The sequence below is a fragment of the Gopherus evgoodei genome, chromosome 7 (genome assembly GCF_007399415.2).
Source record: "Gopherus evgoodei ecotype Sinaloan lineage chromosome 7, rGopEvg1_v1.p, whole genome shotgun sequence".
Classification (NCBI taxonomy): Eukaryota; Metazoa; Chordata; order Testudines; family Testudinidae; genus Gopherus; species Gopherus evgoodei.
The window spans coordinates 58926938-58950202 of record NC_044328.1 but is presented as its reverse complement, the minus strand read 5'-3'; the positions used below and the strand labels follow the sequence as shown (position 1 = coordinate 58950202).

The 23265-nt window shown below is 43.5% G+C and overlaps 1 protein-coding gene and 1 long non-coding RNA gene across 16 annotated transcripts in view; one reads left to right on the top strand and one right to left on the bottom strand.

The window, feature by feature from the left end:
- Positions 1-23265, top strand: part of TSPAN14 (tetraspanin 14) — a 76222-nt gene that overhangs the window by 666 nt on the left and 52291 nt on the right. For 2 of the 15 annotated variants that reach the window (XM_030571113.1, XM_030571108.1), the window contains 2 exons: positions 4773-4827; positions 5497-5653. The exons of 6 other annotated variants lie outside the window; for them this stretch is intronic. The gene's annotated coding sequence lies outside the window, so the exon portion shown is untranslated. Of the gene's footprint in view, positions 1-4772; positions 4838-5496; positions 5654-23265 lie in introns of all 15 variants that reach the window. 7 more of the 15 variants (XM_030571114.1, XM_030571107.1, XM_030571116.1 and 4 more) reach the window with 4 other exon arrangements.
- LOC115655548 lies at positions 10-22869 on the bottom strand. The gene is made up of 3 exons (XR_004001408.1): positions 22860-22869; positions 16393-16397; positions 10-1169 (listed from the first exon to the last, which is right to left on the bottom strand). It is a non-coding gene; the product is annotated as an uncharacterized LOC115655548 (long non-coding RNA).

The window sequence follows — 23265 nt, the reverse complement described above, 5'->3', positions numbered from 1 at the left end:
TAAGTATTTCCTCTCTCTCTCTCTCTCTCTCGGGGATTTGGACAATGAATGAGAACGTTCTCTCTCGTTAATCTGCCGAGCCTGTCGGGACTCGGTCCTATTGGGTTCCGGGAAGTGGGCGGGCATTCACACGGTTCATGTACATTAGCCCCAAGTTTTGTAATTGATCATGTCTTCTGGGGTGGGTTCGAAGAGCCTACGTGGAATTTATTTGCAGAGGGAGAGAGACAGTGCGTGCGAGTCCGTCTTAGTTCCTATCTCCACGTAAATAGGAGAGAGAAAAGATCTGCTTAAAACTTCTGAAAGGCTGAGCAGGTCGAATCTTCCGGAGGCTCAAGAGAAAAGAAGCTCGAGAAGGCAACCTTGAGAGGCTTCTCTGGGAGTTAAAGTTGTAGCAGGGCTTGAGTATGGTGGTTGAGATGCAGTTAGTGCCACATGGGAGAAAGTTTCCTGAACCGTAGTGTTGCTATTTAAGAAACAAGTCTGCCTGCACTGGGCAATGCCCTTTCAACCATCCACTTTGAATTCTACAAGTAATTTTAATATTGATTTACTGGGCCGATGGGGATGCTGTCACAACAATTTCTTTTAGTGTCCCTCCCCCTTCACTTCCAATACACAGTTTTCACAAAGCTCATAACAATGCAATTAAAGGGCATTGATATATTGTATTATCTAATGGCTTAAATGGCAACCTTCCCTGATGAGTAAAGCTCTGATCCTGCAACAGACTCCTGAGCTGGAGATGGAGCTCTCGAAATCACCAGGGCCTATTTTGGCTTCTGTTAACAGTATTTAAAATGTGACAAGGTTTCCTATATCACTCAGCTGTAATAGTGTTAGATCGGTTATTGCTAACCAGGATCCAACTGAGCCAGTACTTGAATGAGGAAGATAAGGTGCTCCAGGAAGTGGTGGCATCAATATACAGGTGGCACTCTTCCCTCTGGTTCAGTTACAAAATACTGCCAAGATGGGTTTGGATGGACTATCTTCAGGGGTGGCCTGTGGGAGGTCCGCTGGAGCCGTGAGACCAGTGGACCCTCTGCAGACATGTTGCTGAAAGCAACCTGCTTGCTGCCCTCATGGCGACCAGCAGAGCGCCCCCTGTGGCTTGCCGACCCAAGCACGGGCTCAGCGTGCTGGTGCCTGTAGCCGCCCCTGGCTATCTTCCAGATGAATCAGAAAGTGGAGGTCCTGTCCACTTGAGGCCATTAAAAGGGCATCTTGCAGTAGTAGAATTAACATGTGCAGGTCCAATTGCAGTTTAGTCAATTGCATTCTAACTAGCCTCTCCCCCTGCAGTTTCAATTAAATATGCTATTACGAAGCACTGTTTAATCCTTGCTTTGTTCCACCCAGAGAGGAGGTTGAGTAATACTCCTTCTTTAGGCCTTGTTTACATGGGAAATATTCTTTTAGTATAACCAAAGGGTGTAAATGTAAACCTCTATAGTTATGTTGGTATAACCTTCCCCTCCCTCTTTTTTTTTTTTTTTTTTTTTTTTAAGTCTTCATTAAGGAAGGAGTTAAGCTAAACTCAGTAAAGTAACTCATACCACACGTGTCCACACAGGAGCTATTCTAGTGTAACTGCAGAATTGATGTAACTGGTAAAACTTTCCTATGTAGACAAGGTACTAGACTTTACTATCTTCAAAGTGCTGTGTGAACATTAAGGCCTCAATTCAACACATTCCTAAACTAAGATTAAAGTTAGGCACATATTTAAGCACCTTGTTGATTAAATTGATTCCATTTGGAATCCTTCATGATGCTTATTACTATAGCACAGGGGTGGGGAAACTACGACCTGGGGGCCATATCTGGTCCTTTAGACGTTTCAATTTGGCTTTCAAGATCTTGCCAGGGAGCAGGGTCCAGGACTTGGCCTGTTCCGGTGCTCCAGCCAAGGAGTGGGGTTGGGGGCTTGCCCTGCTCTACACATGTCGTGGCTCCTGGAAGCAGCGGCATGTCCCCACTCCAGCTCCTGTGTGTAGGGGCAGCCAGGGGGCTCTGCATGCTGCCCTTGCCCCAAGCGCTACTCCCATTGGCTGGGAACCATGGCCAATGGGAGCTGCGGGGGTGGCTCCTGCGGACAGGGCAGTGCACAGAGCCACCTGGCCACACCTCCACATAGGAGACGGGGACATGCTGCTGCTTGAAGTAAGTACCACACCCAGCCGGCACCCTCATCCCCCTCCACACCCCAAACCTGTTTTGTGAGCATTCATGGCCCCCCATACAATTTCCATACTCAGATGTGGTCCTCGGGCCAAAAAGTTTGCCCACCCCTGCTATAGCACCTAGGAGCCTCAGTCATGAGCCAGGACCCCACTGTGCTAGGTGTTGTACAGAAACAGCAACAAAGGCTGTCCCTGTTGCAAAGAAGAAAGAATACTGTAAATAAGAGCTTACATTCTCATGAGGGTGAGTAGGAGGGAGGGGATGAACAATCAGGCCTCAGGCCATGTCTACATCTAAAATTTTGCAGCGCTGGTAGTTACAGCTGTATTAGTACAGCTGTATAGGGCCAGCGCTGCAGAGTGGCCACACTTACAGCAACCAGCGCTGCAAGTGGTGTTAGATGTGGCCACACTGCAGCGCTGTTGGGCGGCTTCAAGGGGGGGTTCGGGGAACGGGAGAGCAAACCGGGAAAGGAGACCAGCTTCGCCGCGGTTTCCTCTCGCGTTCCCCAACCCCCCTGCAAACCGCAGGGAAGGAGACCAGCTTGCTCGGGGTTCGGGGAACGAGAGAGCAAACCGGGAAAGGAGACCCACTTCGCCGCGGTTTGCTCTCGCGTTCCCGAACCCCCTGCAAACCGCAGGGAAGGAGACCTGCTTGCTCGGGGAACGGGAGAACAAACCGCGGCGAAGCTGGTCTCCTTTCCCGGTTTGCTCTCGCGTTCCCGGAGCCACCCAGCAAACCGCAGGGAAGGAGACCTGCTTGCTCGGGGTTCGGGGAACGAGAGAGCAAACCGGGAAAGGAGACCAGCTTCGCCGCGGTTTGCTCTCGCGTTCCCGGAGCCACCCAGCAAACCGCAGGGAAGGAGACCTGCTTGCTCGGGGTTCCGTGAACGAGAGAGCAAACCGGGAAAGGAGACCCGCTTCGCCGCGGTTTGCTCTCGCGTTCCCGAACCCCCTGCAAACCGCAGGGAAGGAGACCTGCTTGCTCGGGGACCGGGAGAGCAAACCGCGGCGAAGCTGGTCTCCTTTCCCGGTTTGCTCTCGCGTTCCCTGAACCGCCGAGCAAGCGGTTCTCCTTCCCTGCGGTTGGCAGGGTGGCTCCGGGAACTAGAGAGCAAACCGCGGCAAAGCTGGTCTCCTTTCCCGGTTTGCTCTCTCGTTCCCGGAACCCCGAGCAAGCAGGTAAGGAGAACCGCTTGCTCGGTGGTTCGGGGAACGAGAGAGCAAACCGGGAAAGGAGACCAGCTTCGCCGCGGTTTGCTCTCTCGTTCCCGGAACGCCGAGCAAGCAGGTCTCCTTCCCTGCGGTTTGCAGGGTGGCTCCGGGAACGCGAGAGCAAACCGCGGCAAAGCTGGTCTCCTTTCCCGGTTTGCTCTCTCGTTCCCCGAACCGCCGAGCAAGCGGTTCTCCTTACCTGCTTGCTCGGGGTTCCGGGAACGAGAGAGCAAACCGGGAAAGGAGATCAGCTTGATTACCAGAGGCTTCCTCCTTCCACGGAGGTCAAGAAAAGCACTGGTAAGTGTTTACATTGGATTACCAGCGCTGGATCACCAGCGCTGGATCCTCTACACCCGAGAGAAAACGGGAGTACGGCCAGCGCTGCAAACAGGGAGTTGCAGCGCTGGTGATGCCCTGCAGATGTGTACACCTTCAAAGTTGCAGCGCTGTAACTCCCTCACCAGCGCTGCAACTTTCTGATGTAGACAAGCCCTCAGTCTCTTATGGGAAGGAGAAAATGTTTCAGCACTGTAACATCTAGGCACTCTGCAACTCTTGTTTAAATGTTTAAAACTGGCAGTGCCTTAAAGCAATGAATATCTAAGAAAAATGATGAAAGCAAAGAGTGTTTCTTGGAGATACAAAGTCACTCTTAGCCCACAGCTGCATCTCTAGATAAATGCCTATCAGCACCAACCACTTGTGAATCCCCAGGCCCGGTCCAGTGTTGATAGCATTATCGTAACTAGTTCTAAGTAGCTAAGCATATATGACTAGCTTCAAGTGCTTGCGCATGGTTGAATGTGTGTCATTATTGCTGTTTGTGGGACACTGGAGTTCTGTGTGAGGGAATTGTGGGAAAGCATGGGCTGGGAATCGTAATCCATTTTGGGCCTCCTAATTGGGATAAAATGTGGCTGGGCTTGTGGGGGAGGAAGAGTGCTGCTGGTTTGTATTTTAACTCCTCTGTCTTTAAAACACATATCAAGGGCCCTCTCTGCCTCAGATTGGCATTCTGTGATGTGGGGTTATTAACTCTGACAAGAGAGTCTGGGGCGTTTTGTGGCACTCTAGTAATGGTATTAAAAGAAGGACCGTTATATTCATCTTAAGCAAACTATGCTGGAAACAACAGCAGTGCTTTCCGAAGAAAATAGAAACGCAACTTGTTCTTATTGAAACTTTTTTTTTTTTTTTTAAGAACAGAACTGGTGTTTTAAAAAATCTGGAAACAAATGTTTATAGCACCATTGTGGTGGTCCAGTGAGTAGTTTGAAGTATTGTGGGTTTTTTTATTTTTTTTTATTTTTTTAAAACTAAGCCTGGCAACTTCCTGGGAGGTAGACATTGTATTATCTGCTCTTACAGAGGAGGCTGCGGAAGCTCCTGGTGCCAGAGTGCCATGCTCAAGATCCTTCAGCAAGTCAGTGATGGTAATGTGAATAAAATCCAGGGGCCTGATTCTTGGTTACTCCCTGCTAGGGTTGCCAACCCTCTGGAGTCTCCAGGAATTAAGATTAATCTTTAAAGATCATGTCATGTAATGAAATCTCCAGGAATACATCCAACCAAGATTGGCAACCCTATTCCCTGCCTTTGCTTGAGGCGAGAATGAGAGTGGGGCAAAGGTGGCTTTAAGCCACCTTTTGAGCTCTTTATACTCTGGGGCAATGCAGTTATCTTCCAGACCCCTAGTGGAAGTCAGAGCTAACTTGAGACTGCTCTGATTTGTGCTCTGCTTCCATGGCCCCTCAAAAACCCAGAATAACTACACAATCTGCCCTAAACTGGAGGATGGGAACAAGGCCAATGTATAGCCCATAAATCAGTACTGTCAAAGGGTCCATTTGTGTAGGAGGTGACCACCCTAAGGCATCTTTCTGTGGCCAGAGAGGCATAATATTAGACTAGATGTCAGTTTAGAGCACCTTCTCTGTGACTGAAGATTACAATTTGCTGTGTTTTAATGTAAGTCTATAGCATGGGTACTTGGGATGAAGGAAGTTAACTAGCAGTGGATGAGCAGTTGGGGAGCTACTCTTTTTAAGCAGTAGCTCAGTATGTTTTGATATTGACATGTTCTTCCTTTAAGGGTGTTTAAATGTGGTCCATGGAACCTTGAAATGTGAACAGTAGCCATCCTTTCCCAGCAACTGCAGGGTAAAGATGACAAGGATTTTATTGCTTGGAGCCTTGACCACAGCAAACCTTTCCTATTCATCTATCACGTTTTGGTTGAGCAGCCTCAGGTGTTGCAAAGTTTGAGCACTGTTACTTAGAACAGGTTGTGTTTGCTGTCTGGTTCTGTGTTGTCTGTTTTTTCTCTTCAATATGAACTCTGCAGGGTTTGAATGTTGGTCTCTGTTAGAGTTCAGTAACAAAGTAGAGGATCTTCTGCCATCAAACTGCAGTTGGCTGGGAGTAGATCAAAATGTGTGGTTTGTATAAATCTGAAACAATTGAGGGTTTTTTTGTTTCTTTTTTGTTCAAAGTTTGCATTACAGAGCCAAGAGTATGCCTACCCACTAGCTTATTTTCATGCCGTGCTTCTGTGTGCTATAGGCTTTCTGGGCCAATACTTCTCAAAAGAGGGAGACTTACTGTACTTTCTGCTGGCATAAATGATGTGTTTTTAAGAGTACTTAACAGTGTATAATTCATGGATGCTGTGTCTATCTCTTTGCGACAAGTTGTTTCTGTGGAACCACCTTGTTTTAAAAGAACAAAACCAAACTTGGTTTCCACTTTAGTGTGAGTTATATATATATTCTTTATCTATTGCTTCAGTTTTTATTATGAGGGGACACCTATTGGCCCTCTCATCTTCCAATCAGAATAAATAGGCATATGTATGTGTGTTGCTGTCTCAGCCACTAAAGGTAGAACAAGAGGTCTCCCTTGGAAAGCATCTGCTTCCAGTGCAGGCTAGATATTCTTCCACATCCTCGTTTGCTATTGCCACTTCCAAAACAGGAAGATATAGACATACTGCTAGGGACCGACCCAGGTTTCATAAGCCTATCTGGGTACACTGAGTGGTGCTGGATTTCAACAACTGGGGATAGCTGTGTTGTATGGGCAGGAGGCCAAGGGATGACTGCTCCTCTCCTGCTCTGCATCAGCTACTCCTGCTGAGGATGAGTCAAAGGAAGGGAGTGTAGCAGCATGTTAGCTCTTCACTTTGCGCAGATCACATGACCTGAGGATTTATCTATCTCGAAGCTGGAAGTTCTCATCATAGGGAGCTTCAGCAGATGAGACTATTTTCTAGGAGTTTCAGTTATCAATGTATTACACTCAAACCCTTCTGGCTCTTATCAACCTGACCTTTTTTACAGCATCACCGCTCTGAACAAAGCTCCAGGTGGCTGCTCTGTGAAGGAGGGTAAACAAGCCTCATTCTGCTTGATTGACTTGTCGCTTCAGCGTTGCACCTGCACCTCAGTGTCTAAATATGCAGCATATAGTTGGAAAATGAAGTTCAAATGTAGCCCCAAGATGAAATGGCTACAAAATCTGGGCTTCCAGCAGGATGTGGAAGCAAAGCAAACTTCCTATGTTTCCCGTGCAGTCAGAAGGCCCTCGGTAGAACCCAGCTAACAAGTGCATCTGACAGTCGTCGTCTTCTTCTTTTGACTTCCTGCCCCCAGCCCTCCTTCTCTCTATCTTCCTCTTTCAGAAGCAAATAAGTGCTTTCTGGTGGGAATGAAGCTCATGCTTCTAAAAATGGTGAATTCCCCTTTCTGATCAGCCTCTCCACAACCAAACATTGTTTTTGCTTGAGCAACACCTTATGTCCATCCTCATCCTTGGAGTGTCAAGGGCTGGAGCCTTTGGCAAAGCAGTGACTATTAGGGTCATCCTCACCCTTTAATCATGGACTCAGAAGTCATAGGCGAGGGTTTAAAACTCTGTGTCTCTGATTCCGCTCTTTAACTGTAGGCATCTTGGCACTATTCCTCCAGTCACTCCATGCATATTATTATTTGACTAAATGCCTCTATCTTGCCTGTCTGGTTTTGTGACTGAGCATATAAGTAAATAATAATGGTAAAAAATCTCTATGGTAAGAACCTGATCCAAAGATCATTGAAGTTGGTTGACAGTTTTCCTTCAACAACCATGGGCTTTGGCTCAGACACTAGTTAAGTCTGTAATTAAATGGGTTGATGGTGGACTGAATAGGGATTGGTACCATAGTTGTCCTTTTAGTAGTTCATGTAGGGTTGCCAACGTTCCGATTTGTCAAAACGGGACACTACAGGCCCCAGGGTGGAGGAGCGCGTGTCAATCCCAAAGCGAGGAGCTGGGGGCAGTCATAGCATGGCAGGGCTGAGGCGCTGGGGGCAATCTGGGTAGGGGAGGGTCTGTTTCTGGAGTGAGGGGGTGAGAGAGCTGGGGTCTCAGGAGTTTTGAGAAGACGCTACCCACATACGCTGCGGGAGCCAGTTCCTAAGCTTCTCTCCAGTCTATCACTGAACTCCTCCAACAGTTGCTGTTCTTTCTGCCCTGTGACTGGACTTTTGATGTCTAGTCAGCAGTACTGACTGGACGCTGCCCAGGTCCCCTTTGGACCAGACTTTCTGGTCTAAAACTGAGACAACCTTAAGTTCATGCCTTTTCAAAAGTACAGTTTTCTGTGCCAGATTAAATTTTTAATATCATGTTTTTCCTAAATAATAGATGGGATTTAGAGGGATGTTTGTTTTTCAAGTAGCTTCTAAAACAGTAGGAAGTAGAATGAAGCACTACATCTCTTTCCATTGGGACAGCTGGCAGCTGAATGCTATGAATTATAGGAGTGGCACAATGATATTTATTTATTTATTTTGTCTTGAGGCATAAAAATAATTCTAACAGCCATAGCCTGACACCAGAAGCACCTTGGAGAGAAGCTGGGAAATGTCATCACTTTGCCCAAGGTGACAGTGTGTTTTTGCTGTTTGCCAAGGCATGTAGCTGATCTTCTTCATGCCCACTTCCGTCTCTGACACCTGGCTGTTAAATTATATTGGATCAGTGGTTCTCAAACTTTTGTACTGGTGACCCCTTTCACATAGCAAGTCTCTGAATGCAACCCCTTCCCCTCAATAAATTAAAATCACATTTTTATATATTTAACACCATTATAAATGCTGGAGGCAAAGTGGGGTGTGGGGTGGAGGCTGATAGCTTGTGACCCCCCGCCTCCATGTAATAGCCTCACAACCCCTTGAGGGATCCTAACCCCCAGTTTGAGAACCCCTGCATTAGAGGAAGCACTTAACCTCCAGGCAGGTCAGAGAACAGCCGGACAATCATCACATAGACGGCGTAATGATACTTGCCGCAAGCGAATGGAAAAATGATAGCATGGAGTGGAAGTAGGATTACTGAAGGAACTGGCTAATTTGGAGCTACCACTTGGAAGTCTCATATCTCAAGAATACTGTTAGACATTATGTGTTATCAGTGAAATCTTGGAGGTCTCAGTTAGATGCTCTCCTCTGCCCATAGTGTACTGCTCAACAATGAGGGAAAGGGACTCTTGGGACTCGAGGTGGTGGAAAAAAGATCCCTTGTTTTACCAAAAAAAAAGTCAGGACTTCAATTTTTAAGATCTCCTCTGAGAGAAATGCTCTTCCTCTCATGCTTTTACAACTGGGCTGTACTTCCCAGGGTGGCCCAGAGGATTCAGGGGGCCTGGGGTCTTTGGCGGTGGGGGGCCACCGCTTCAGCGGTAACTCGGTGACAGGGATCCTTCTGCTGTGGGGCGGAAGGACCACTCCCCCACCGAAGACCCGGAGCGGAAGAAGCTCTGAGGGCCTGGGCTCCAGGGGCCCTGAAAAACTCTCATGGGGGCCCTTGTGGGGCCTGGGGCAAATTGCCCCACTTCCCTCCTCCCCTCCCTCGGCAGTCTTTGTTGCCAGATATCACCAGCCTGTCAGTACAGTTTTTCAGCTGTCACTTCGCACTTTAAGGATGCTTGAAAAAAGAATTACCTCTCTTACAGGTACTGACTAGAAAGTTGTAATTCATCCTTTATGCCCTTCAAATGATTACAATTAGGGAAGCATCCCTTTCTTACAAAGGGTGACAAATATATAAGGCAAAGTCTGCATTTAAAGGAGCTTTGACATTCTTATTGAAATTGCTTTGCTGCCTTCATCAGTAGGAGCTAAGCGACTGTTTCTTGGCATGCTTCACAAGAGGTGGAAAGCTTGTCCTGATTCCCTGGGAAGGATAGGGAGTCCTAGTGAAACAATTGACAAAGTTTCTCATGACCCCATCACCGCCCTTTGTGTATGTTTGGGGGAGGGGACAAAAGCGAGACTGTCTGCCAGCTGTATCAGACTACAGCAGTTTGGTTTTTGTCTTGCAGTGATGGGCCCTGAATAAAGCTGGCCACCACATACACTCATCTCCTCAAACTTGCGTGTTTCTTTCACAGTGTGCACTGTCTCACTTTATCTTGCCTTTGGGGGCATCCTTCATGACAAGCCAAAATTTTGCTCTTAGCTCAGCTGCATAAAAGTTGTTGAGGCTGAGAATGTGCGTTTTGGTCACTCTCTTTCTCATGGGCTCCACTGTTTTGTGTTTCAGGACTCTCCTTGCTAGTTCTCTTTCAAAAGTCTCAGGCCCATCTCTTTATCAGAAAGGCTCAGTCAGTAGGCGGATTAGTTATCATACAGAGTTGTTGAGCTGTCTAAATGGCCACAAAGAGCCATTTTCTTTGTGATCCATGTGCTTGACTCTCATGAACTGCATGTAAAACAAGGTCCTCTGTGAGTGCGTTTTGAGTGCAACTCGGGACATACATTCCTCTGCAATTAGCTCTGAAATTTAAGCTTTGAACGTGCCAGAAACCTGATATGATTTGCCTAAAGAGAAGGTGCATCGTGTGGTGATGGGGTGTGGCTTTATTATTATAAAAGTTCCTCCTACATGGGAGAACAGCCATCTTTGTCTTAAAATCGAACTCTTTCAGTGATTCAGCCCCACATGTCTCAGTAATACAGACATTACCTGGCTGAGTATACTAAACAAATCACAAATATAGCTAGCATTGCATGGAAAAATGGATCCGTTTCTTGTCACAAGATAGCTGATATTGGAAGAGCTTTTGTTTCTTAAACTTTGAAATTAACAGTGTCCTTTTAACTTGTTACACTAGTAGGTTAAAAAAATTTCTGTTTGAAGCACAATTCTTGGCCTGCCAAGGGCACAGTGTGTGACAGACCCAAAATGAGACATTTGTTAATTTTGCTTAATTTATTTAGACTTCAATGCTGCAGGATTCATTCCTTCTGTGTAAATAACTGGATTGAAAGTTGCATGTAAACAACTTTTTAAATACACCTCTACCCTGATATAACATGAATTTGGATATAATGCAGTAAAGCAGCACTCCAGGGGGGCGGGGCTGCGCTCTCCGGCGGATCAAAACAAGTTCGATATAACGCGATTTCACCTATAATGTGGTAAGTGTTTTTTTTTTTTTTTTTTTTTTGTTTTTTTTTTTTTGTTGTTGTTTTTTTTTTTTTTTTTTTTTTTTTTGGCTCCTGAGGACAAGGTTATATCGGGGTAGAGATGTAGTAAAAGGCAAGAGGCTGCCAGTTAGCGTGACATGTAGGTAACTTGGAGACTAAAATAAGTGGCGTCCATTGAAAAGGAGTGAGGTATGGTTAACAGTGTCGGGCTTCTGAAAATTGGTATTCCTTTAAAATTGGCAAAGAAACCAGTTCACTTCCTGTCTTAATTCTCTTAAAATATGAATTTTTATTAAAGATTTTAGTTGAATTGTACAATAAACAAAGAACCCCATCTCCTTTTTCCTGAAACTGACAGACAATCGGAAAAACTGGGCTCCCTTAACTGCCAAGTGCACATGGCTTTCTTGTTTATGGTCTTAACCGTCCTGTATTTTTGCGCAGAAAGTTCAGTATCTGAATTAACATATGTGATTCAGTGCAATATGCAGATGCCTGCCTTTTCAATGATTTACCAACGTTCCTCTCATTTAACAGCCAGAAGGGTGGTGGTGGTGCTTTTAACCTAGCATCGGATAGTTCAGGCTGTCTTTTTACATAAGAACCTTGAGTTTTCTGAGGGTGTTGTCAGTGCTCAAAAGTACAAATAAAAAGTCACATACAGCATGGCCAGGCACTGTCCTTTAGCCACACAACTCAGTCAGTGCAACTTTGGACAAATCGCCATTGTTCTTACAGGCCTGAGGATAGAGGATATCCCAGACTTTAAATGAAGATACACTTGTGCAAATCTGGCATACCTGAGAACAGAACTCGGTGCCTGAGGTTTGCCTTGCTTTGCACCTATTCTGGACTTAAATTCACTTCTTCTGAGATGTGCCGCTATCTTGGACAGACTCTGTTTTCAGTCACACTATCTATTAAGAGTATTGCCAGCTCCAAATGTGCAAGAATCATGAGACTAACTTAAAAATAACAAGACTAAAAATATTTTGGGATGGCTTTTATTTGCCTTTTGGCTTTTGATCCTTTCTGGCTCATGGCTTTCAAGATTTTCTCCACAGCTACAAATTCTGTCTTCTTTTTTCTTCCTTCAAATGGAAACTGAGATCTTTTGCTTAAAACCCCAGTTCCTTCCAAATATCTCGTGACTTGCAATTAAAATCGGCCACAGAGAATGTATTGGAAGATTCATCCAGAGGGAAGGAAAAGGGATCTCCATTGGATATGTCTGAGGATGGATGCTCAGCCCAATCCTTGAGGACATCAGATGCCTCTAGAGAAGAGGCTAGACAATCCCCGCAGTGGGGACTCATTGTTAAAGAGTGGACAATACATTCTGCAAGTGACAAAAGAACAGCAGGACTCTGTGCAGTCTCTTTGGAATGGAGACAATACGTGTCACTTAAAGGTTGTATGGGATTTTGAAGACTTCAGGCCAGGATCCATTTGGCTATACACATTGTATAGGTGATCTTCTCAAAGTTCCTTCCTGTTCCAAGAGCAAGAGAAGATAGGCAACAGAAGATATTGGAGTTAAGCATTGTAGAGTAGAGGGTTTCCGTTTTGTGGAACATGGATCCACCATCTATCTGGAGAGGAAGATGTATGTTGCGACTGTGTGTTTGAAAGGTGTAACTTTAACTTGTCGGATGCCAAGTAACCTTTGTTTTTAAAATATTTTGTTTGGAGAAAGAGCTGGCCTAGCATTTCTTCTTTCTAGCTATTGCCAACTCAAAGGTGTGGTTTCCACTATTTAATCACAAGAGTTCTTTTACAGGGGGGACCAGTATCAGGACCAAGCAAATAATCACAATTCGTAACCATGGCTATTTTCTTAAAGAAAGGAAACATTAAAAACACATGAGACACTGGTTATTTTGGTTTTTGTTTATGAAGAGGAGTGCACATCTCAGAGGTGCGCACTCTCAAGAGTGAACCTCTGTTAAAAGCTCTCCACAGACATACGTACAGAAGAAATTGTAACCAAAGTATATTTCCTAAAATTATTGTAAATCCATTCTTTAATATATTATTAGATACCTAGGAATATTTATATGGGCCACAGAACTTCATTTCAGGGTAGGTGGACCTATTTGGTTATTAATGTATAACCACTCAGTTTACGGTTGGCAGAGTAATAGTGATCATATTTCTGTATGCTGAATATGGGACACAAGCGAGTTCAATGGCAATCAATCAGAACTATGCAGTAGTGCCCCCCATCCCAATAACCATTGAGCAGGCTGCTGTGGTGTTCTGTCCCCAATTCATGTTGAAGTCTTGGGGTGGTTTTCTTGGGTTAGTTTTGTCTTGAGTCATCTGTTTTTCTTGTCTGTGGCAACTTGCTTGTGGAAATGGACAGGATGCGCTGTGAAGTACTTCCTGTTACTGTGCACAGACAGCAAGTGTGTATTGGATGCTCACTTCATAGTCTCTTTTTTTATACCTTTCTTATTTTAATGAAATTATAGGAAAATATATCTCTCATGCTTGTTTGGATTCAAATTGGTTGCTGTCACTCTGTTTGCTTAGGTGACGTTTTCAGCTCCTGAATATAGGGTGACCAGATGTCCCAGTCAGTTAGGGCGCTATTATTCCCGATATTTCATGGCACTCCTCTGCTGGCAGCACACTGTTTTTTTGCTCTGCCGGTAATGACCCTCTTCTCCCCCACCCCAATGTATCCTGGTATTTTCTTCCTCTCTGGGGTGCAGGAGCAGGGAGGAGTGGGAGACTTCCCACCTCCACCCCCCAGGAAGCAGGAGCTGCTCCCAGAGATTCCAAGGCAGAGTGCAGGAGCAGCACATGGCAGTGGAGGAAGGGACAGCTTGCTGGGCAACTGCTGTACAGAGAACTTAGGGGGGTTGCCGATCCACCCTGGTTCCAAGACCCCACCAGTTAGCTGCAATGGGCTGCTCTTCTTGCAAGCGGTAGACAAAGCAGGTGGCTGCCAAACAACGTTGGAAGGGAGCATTGCACAACTTTAAATGAGCATGTTCCCTAATTGATCAGCAACAAAACAACATTAACTGGGACAACTTTAAGTGTGGAGTTACTGTATTTAAAAGATCTGAGAAATTAATTATAAGCCAGCTTTCGTGACCCACATCCTAGGCAAAGCTGTGGAAAAGCTGATGTAGGACACAATTATAGAATCATAGAAATGTAGAGCTGCAAGGGACCCTGAGAAGTCCTCTAGTCCACCCTCCATCCCTGCACTGAGCCAGGATTAAGTATACCTAGGCCATCCCTGACAGGGTGTTTGTCCAATCTGCTCTTAAAAAACCCGAGTGACTGGGATTCTGCAGCCTCCCTAGGTAACCTTACCAGTTCTTACAGTTAGAAATTAGAGAATAAAACTATACAACCTAAATTTTCCATTGCGTAAACTAAGTAGATTACTACTTGCCCTACCCTCGCTGGAAGTGGAGAACAATTCGTCACTGTACTCTTATATACTTGAAGATTATCTGGTCCTACCTCGGCCTTCTCTTTTCTAGACTGAACATGTCCAATTCTTTTAACATTTCCTTATGTCAGGTTTTCTAAATTTCTTTTGTAGCCCTTCTCGTCTAGGGTGACCAGATAGCAAGTGTGAAAAATCGGGATGGGGAGGGGGTGGTGGTGGTGGTAATAAGCACCTATATAAGACACAGCCCCAAAAAATCAGGACTGTCCTATAAAATGGGACATCTGGTCACCCTGTCCTTGTTTCCCTCTAATTTGTTAAAGTCTGGTGCCTAAAATGGGACACACAACAAGATAGTGAGAATGGATAACAAGATCCAATTGTTAGAAGGTAAACCTAGACAAACGGAAGTTAGGGGCTTGGTGCAAGAATTACTGGGTGAGACTCTTTTTGGCCTATGTTATGCAGCAGGTCAAACTAGATGATCATAATGGTCCTTTCCAGCCTTAAAATGTATGAATCTGAGTTGGTAACATGTATTAAGACTCTAATTATAAAGACCTAATAAACTATTAATGGATGCCTTTAACGAACAAAGATTGTGAGAATTATATATTGGGGTGAAAATGGCCTTAACTTCTTGTTCTTTTTGGAGGAAGATAACACAAGGTTTTAGCGATATTAAAAATACAACTCATTAGAATCTCTGCATAACTTTTAAAAAATATTAGATTTTATGGCCATTGTCTTGTGTAAACTATATGCTCTGTAGCATCCAATATGTAGTTACATTTATCTTCAAGTTGACATTTGTGGAGGTGGGCCCCCACGGTATGTAGCACTGCAAAATGGACTGATGGAAGGTTTTGTTTTGAACAGGCCCTTGCTGGAGGAATTATACTTGAGTTGTTGACTAATGGTTTAGTCAAGGGCGTCAGGCTGTATTCAACCTTAGAGATTTACTGGTATTGTAATCCTTTGACTCTTGTGCCTTTTTTATAGTGAACCATAAATCCTGTGAGATAATTGCTGCCTTATTTATGTGTATAACCATAGCTCCCAGGAGCCTTATTCATAGACCAGGCCCTCATTTTGCTAGAGGCTGTACAAACACAAAACAAAAAGATGATCCCTGACCCAAGAAGCTTATATTCAAAATGTGCATGGTTTTTAGTAATGCCTGCAATACAAATGCATGCATTTCTCTTCCCCACCCTGCCCCTGGCCCGCCCTCCTCTGTCCAATCCCCCTGATCTAGTACTGGGCATCAAATAGTAGAAGAAAAACTTTCTGCTGATAGTGTTTTGACTTATACCATGTGAATATTCATAATATGTGGTTAAAAAGTAGCTTCAGTTCAGATTTTTATTCTTGGATGATTATTACTGTCTAGTCTCCCTCAAAGTACTTTAGGCTTTTATCGCTGTCTTCTGTTTGCCTTAGGTCAGTTACTAATTCTCTGAGTTTGTTTCCCTTTGCTGCCTCCAGCAGTTTTTTGTGTCTTAGAATTAATGAACTCATGGTCAAAAATGATTTGCAGAACCTCTAAACATTGCACAGTATTTAAACTTACTAAAAAGTAAATAGCAAGCCTCTCATGGTGTGTGTGTCCTGTTCTTTAAACAGGACTCTTAAGTAATAGTTTTCCAAATATGCACTAATTCCAAGTACATGAAATCCCATTGTAAACTGCTTTGTTGTACTAAGTTGTCTTGCAAAGATCATGCACGTGTATTTTCCATTTCCAAAGGTACCGTGAGTGTCCACTTTGCTATTTAAATAATAAGACCTAATTCCAGTCTCATAGATCGACTGACTTTGAGTATCAGGAGTGACTTTGGTAGTATCTGTGCAGATTAAGGTCTGTATTTTATACTTGTCCTGAACTTTTCACCTGCAGATCTGAAAATGCTTTACAAAGATGAGTAACGTTGGAAAGTTCACAACTATTTTTGCTCTTTTTTGAAAGTCAGTACTGACCTGTTTAGGCCCAAATTCCTTTTTGGGCTCATTTCACAGATTCATAGACTCTAGGACTGGAAGGGACCTCGAGAGGTCATCGAGTCCAGTCCCCTGCCCTCATGGCAGGACCAAATTCTGTCTAGACCATCCCTGATAGACATTTATCTAACCTACTCTTAAATATCTCCACAGATGGAGATTCCACAACCTCCCTAGGCAATTTATTCCAGTGTTTAACTACCCTGACAGTTAGGAACATTCATTAACATTAGATTAATGTCCAACCTAAATCTCCCTTGCTGCAGTTTAAGCCCATTGCTTCTTCTATCATTAGAGGCTAAGGTGAACAAGTTTTCTCCCTCCTCCTGATGACACCCTTTTAGATACCTGAAAACTGCTATCATGTCCCCTCTGTCTTCTCTTTTTCAAACTAAATAAACCCAATTCTTTCAGCCTTCCTTCATAGGTCATGTTCTCAAGACCTTTAATCATTCTTGTTGCTCTTCTCTGGACCCTCTCCAATTTCTCCACATCTTTCTTGAATTGCGGTGCCCAGAACTGGACACAATACTCCAGTTGAGGCCTAACCAGCACAGAGTAGAGCGGAAGAATGACTTCTCGTGTCTTGTTTACAACACACTTGTTAATGCATCCCAGAATCATGTTTGCTTTTTTTTGCAACAGTATCACACGGTTGACTCATATTTAGCTTGTGGTCCACTATGACCCCTAGATCTCTTTCTGCCATACTCCTTCCTAGACAATCTCTTCTCATTCTGTACGTGTGAAACTGATTGTTCCTTCCTAAGTGGAGCACTTTGCATTTGTCTTTATTGAACTTCATCCTGTTTACCTCAGACCATTTCTCCAATTTGTCCAGATCATTTTGAATTTTGACCCTGTCCTCCAAAGCAGTTGCGATCCCTCCCAGTTTGGTATCGTCCGCAAACTTAATAAGCGTACTTTCTAGGCCAACATCTAAGTCGTTGATGAAGATATTGAACAGAGCCGGTCCCAAAACAGACCCCTGCGGAACCCCACTTGTTATACCTTTCCAGCAGGATTGGGAGCCATTAATAACTACTCTCTGAGTACGGTTATCCAGCCAGTTATGCACCCACCTTATAGTAGCCCAATCTAAATTGTATTTGCCTAGTTTATCAATAAGGATATTATGCGAGACCATATAAAATGCCTTACAAATTTCCTTTATGACCTTTCCTTCAGTTTATTTTCTAGGCATTCTTCGCCTCCTGCCCCAGGTGGACTCACAAAAAATTTAATTGTTATGGTCACTTCTGCTTCCAAACTCTCCCCCACTCTACATCTGCAATTGTATCTTTTTTGTGTTACCTAAAGGCTGGAATCTTTGACATAGTTTTTAGTTTGTGTGAGGAAGCCTTTACGTATGTAGTCCAGAAACAGATTGCTCCATTTACTCCTTTATGCTTTAATGGAGTTGCAGCGCTGTGGAATACAGTAGAGAATTAGGCCCCGTATATCCAAGATATACCCGGGAGGCAGACTGTTTTTTATTCCCATTTTGATCAATTTGTTCTTTTTCTTACAGGATTGGTAATTTTTGCTCATTAGTGTTACAGACATTATAAAATGTTTGCTAAGTGAATTTATAGAGTCAGTAAGTGGACAGTGTAAATATAACATTTCAAAACTCTCACACTGTGTGAGCGCTGGAGTACTCTTGTACATAAGGAGTTAGCTGTAATTTTGATCTGCAGTGATTCCACCCAGATTATAGTCCCACCTGAAGTTTCTGTAGCACAGCTGAAATTTTTTGGTTTAAGGCATTTGCCTCTAAAGCCAAATTATCAGTAAAAAGTGAAGCAAGCTGCTATCTGCTGGGTTCCTTCCCTGGTGCTCCATTTGGAAACTGGATTGATATGCCTGCTGCTGGCTTCCCTCCAAGAGTCCCAAAGCCTTTGGAATGCTAGGAATCCAATCCTTGACTTTCTTGCTTCCAGTTCTGCCTCTGCTTCTCAAGTCTATCTTCTCCCTCTTCCACCTGTTCAGGAAGTTGAATGGGACTAATAACCTGATTAAAGTTAGGCACATACTGTACTTAAATGCTTGACTGAATCAGGGCCTTGTGATGTAGAGCTTGAGCTTACTCCACTGGATAAGTGTTGGTAGTTCCACAGACGCCAATGGGATGACTCTCCTGGATAAAGTTACTCCTTGTGCATAAGTGTCTGCAAGATTGGTCCCTTACTCACTACTTTAGGAGTTTACTGAAACTTCACTGGAGGAGAATGATCTTATTTTAAAAACAAATGTACTCTTCTCTGTGCTCAAACCTTTAATAATAATAATAATTAATAATAAAAAAAAACACACAAGCTGAGATCCCACAGGCATTTAAGCATATCACTTTAATTAGACAAATCGTCCAACTGACTTTAAGGGAATTGCTCCATGTGAGTACAGTTACTCATCTTTAAATGTTTGCAAGATCAGTTCCTTTACAATCCTTCAAGACCTACATTTCTTCCCTTTGCTGGGACCCATGGCATGAATCTGAAAGAAAAACACACACCCAGATGGCTTTCTTCAGACACTGTGTCTACAGAGTCTGTAAGAAAACACATTAATTGGTGGAAAGAGGAAAATTTACCATTGTAAACTTCCTGGGAAAATGATTGATTGGCTTCCAAATGCAGATCATCGCTATCTATTGTGTAGGGAAATAAATTAATATTTACATGGATTTTAAAAAAGCTCAATTTTGGTCATGATGCATCTTTTTAAAAGTCTGGCAATGTAAAAAATATTTGGGATGGGATTTATTGGAGAGTCCGTATTAAAGTTGGAGAGAATGCCTGGCTTAACAAGCCCTCCTCCTTGAAGGCCCTCAACATATCCACCTGCTAAGGAGGATAGATCGGAATTCCACTGGAAGCTTTTCACTGCTGCTCTGTAATCAACCACTGAAGATTGTATATAGCCAGTAACAGACTTCTGAACAGCAATTTATTTTCTGTGATGCCTGATGCTTGCTTGCTTGCTTGCTTGCTTGCTTGCTGACACCAAAATAAATGTGACACATGCCTGCAGTTTCTAAGTCTCTTATGACTGCATTGTAAACAGTTAGTCAGAACTCTAGTTAATCAATATTGTTAATATGACTTCATCCTGTCTGATGTGATTGATTTTTTGTTGCAAATTGCTGAGACTCTAGGAAGCATATCACTCTTTATTGCACTATTGTGGGTATAAATTCAGTTGGAAAATCTTCTTGGCATATGGGAGCTTCCCAAGACTCCTCCTGGAGGTCTCCTTGTCAAATTAAGCTCAACATGGAGAAACTTGAATTCCTGATCTCTCCTCCTGAACTTTCTGCATCCCAGTACTGTCACTGTTGAAGATTACACTGTCATCCCTATACATAATGGGTGTTAGCTTTGACTTCCTTGCAGTCAGCCTGTGTCTTTACCCTGCCTCTTCTTCCTTCACAATATTTCAAAGATTCAACATTTTCTCTTTCCAGGCCGTTAAAATTCCTCATCCAGTACCTCATTGCCTGGCTTGACGACTATAGCAGTTCTGAATGGAAGATGGCAGATGCTCTTTCATGCTGATTGCTTGGTCAGAACAATCGGTGTGCCTTTCTGAATACCTGCATTGGCTCTCCCTTCTCCACTGCATGAACTCTTGTCCTCCCTTTAAAGTCTCTGCATAACTTTGTCCCTCCCTACTCAGTGACTATATGTTGGTTTATGTGAAAGAGTGGTTTCTGTCTAGTTCTTAGTAGAGAGATGTCACTGTCATGGAATATTCTATGAGACCTGTTTGTAACAGGCACTGTAGTTGGTCTTAGTAAATAGTACAGTCATGGAGACTGGATTCCCCTCTATCCAGTATGGGCTCACTGGTGATGTGAGGGAGACTGCACTGCTGCTGCTCATATTGAACTTGTTCTGTGGAAAAATGGAGGACCCAGACCTTCAGAATGGCACTGATGATCAAAACAAAAATTCCAGAAGTCACTTAGCAAAGAGATCGTCTGCCATTTCCACTGACTTCAGGAATCCTAGAACAATTCTCAGCCCCTATTTTCTAGTCAGGCTACCATGTTAGAAAGGGTTGTACACTGCATGACTATAGAGTTGGTTTGAAGTTGCCTGCCCCACTGAATTCTCAGGTGCCGTGATCCAGATCTCCCTTTCTTGTAGCTTTCTCAACATTAAATGCTTCACCTGTCTCCCAGAAGTGATCGGAGCCTTCTCCACACTTTCACATCACAGCTGAAGTAAATGTATGTCCTTAAGGAAATCCTTGAGCTATTTCATTCCCAAGAGCTCTGACTGAGGCTGGAAAGTGACTGACTGTTCAGTAACTCACAGGTGCACACCCTCTGATTTACTTGATACTGTACTTGATGATTCGCAATCTCTTCTATTGAAAGAATCGACAGCTCTTATATTTTCCCTTTACCTCACAGTAAGAGGATTATGATGTTTGTTGCAGCCTTAGGGGATCCTTCAGGTTTTTCTTATCTTTACATTAAGCTGATGAACTGTAAAGAATTCTAATGCAGCCATCTCCATTGTATCTGGGTGCTGCATATAACAGTTAGAACCATCACTGCACCTGGTCTGTCCGATGGAATATTTGGAGGATACTAATGGGGAGGAGAGAAATATCAGTGGACTGGTTTCCTTCTTTGTAAAGAGAACTGCCGAAAAGTGCTGTGAAATGGAAGACTGGGAGCAAGGTGAATTTTAAAAATCAGGTGGTTTTTAAACCAAAATAATTGGATCTTTTTATATTATTTTTTGTTTAAATATCTTTCCAAAGGTCTCTTAAATATGAATTTAATAAAATTTACACCTTAGCATATTTTATATTAAAATATTTAAATATGCTGCATCCATACTTCTGTCATAAACTTTGAATTTTAAAAGCTGCTTCTCTATATAAAGAGAAAATTGGGAGGGCGGGGAAGGACCATTGAACTTGAGATCAACCTTTTTAAATATGGTGCAATACTGTGCTAAGAGCTTCTTTTGTTCAATATAAATACATTTTATATGCTGTTTTGTGTGTTTTTAATTAAATTCTAATTGCCACCCTAATGCAGGTTGCTATAAATCATGAGCAGAAAGTTAATTGTCTAGTGAATAAGCAATGTCATTCACCATTTTCTAATATTCTAAAAATGTACAATTAGGTTAATATTTTGAGATTCTGATGTAATTGCTTAAATGTGTATAGCTATGGTGTACCCTCATAAGTAGCAAAAAGATGTATCACATCTAGTCTTAAAGCTTTATTAAGTTGTAAATCAGAATGTTTTAATGGTTATATCAACCAGTATGAATGCACTCTTCCATTTGTACTTCAGTTATTTTCTAAAGAAAAGTTGATTTGAATTCAGTGACATTGTTTTTTAATGGAGACTTTCTACTTGGTGTTTTAAATTGCCTTGATTTTTAATCTACCCTGTCAGGGTGAGAAAAGGGTAATTCTGTATTGGGATAGTTTTGCTTTCACAAATGCTTACCATAGTGACAGGTTAATATCTATTTAAAAGTGCCAGCTTGAAGCATTCGGCTGGACAGCTGGTAAATCATATGCTGCCAGATCAAAAAAATTAGCTTGTTATACTATAAAAAATAACAAGCTAGAACAATACAGTGTGGATGAAATAATGGAAGTAACTAGAATGCCGAAAGATTTGATAGGATGTTTTTCTCTCCCAATAGTTCGCTGTTTTGTTACCAACAGCCTTGTAACCTTCTTGAAATTCTGCTTTGCTCTCTGAATGTTTTGATCTTATGAAAACAACAAGGCTGCAGCTGAAGAAGTGGGGTTTTTTACCCATGAAAGCTTATGCGCAAATCTGTTAGTCTTTAAGATGCCACCGGACTTCTTGTTGTTTTTGTGAATACAGACTAACACGGCTACCACTCTGAAACTTGATTTTACCATTCGTTGCTTCGCCAGCTAGTTTTATGTGGACCTGCTTAACACACGTCTAACGCATAGAATATTAGGGTTAGAAAAGACCTCAGGAGGTCATTTAGTCCATTCCCCTGCTCAGAGCAGGACCAACACCAACTAAATAATCCCAGCCAGGGCTTTGTCAAGCCGGGCCTTAAAAACAGTTAAGGATGGAGATTCCACCACCTCCCTCGGTAACCCATTCCAGTGCTTCACCACCCTCCTAGTGAAATAGTGTTTCCTAATATCCAACCTAGACCTCCCACACTGCAGCTTGAGACCATCGCTGCTTGTTCTGTCATCTGCTACTGAGAAAAGCCAAGCTCCATCCTCTTTGGAACCCCCCTTCAGGTAGTTGAAGGCTGCTATCAAACTTCCCCTCACTCTTCTGCGACTAAATAACCCCAGTTCCCTCAGCCTCTCCTCATAAGTCATGTGCCCTAGCCCCCTAATCATTTTTGTTGCCCTCTGATGGACGCTCTCTCCAATTTTTCCAAATCTGTAGTGGGGGGACCAAAACTGGACACAGTTACTCCAGGTGTGGCATCACCAGTGCCGAACAGAGGGAAGTAATCACTTCCCTCGATCTGTTGGCAGTGCTCCTACTAATACAGCTATTGGCGACCTTGGCAACAAGGGCACACTGCTGACTCATATCCAGCTTCTTGTCCACTGTAATCCTCAGGTCCTTTTCTGCAGAACTGCTGCTTAGCCAGTCGATCCCCAGCCTGTAGTGGTGCATGGGATTCTTCTGTCCTAAGTGCAGGACTCTGCACTTGTCCTTGTTGAACCTCATCAGATTTCTTTTGGCCCAATCCTCCAAATAGTCTAGGTCAAGCTGGAGCGTAGGGACAGGGTCCAGAGTATCTACCTCTTCCTCCCCTCGCCCCCCAGGTTAGTGTCCTCTGCACACTTGCTGTGGGTGCAATTCATCCTATCATTCAGATAGTTAGTTAGCTAGTTAGTTAATAAAGATGTTGAACAAAACCAACCCCTAGGGCACTCTGATACCGGTTGTGAACTAGACATCGAGACGTTGATCACTATCTGTTGAGTC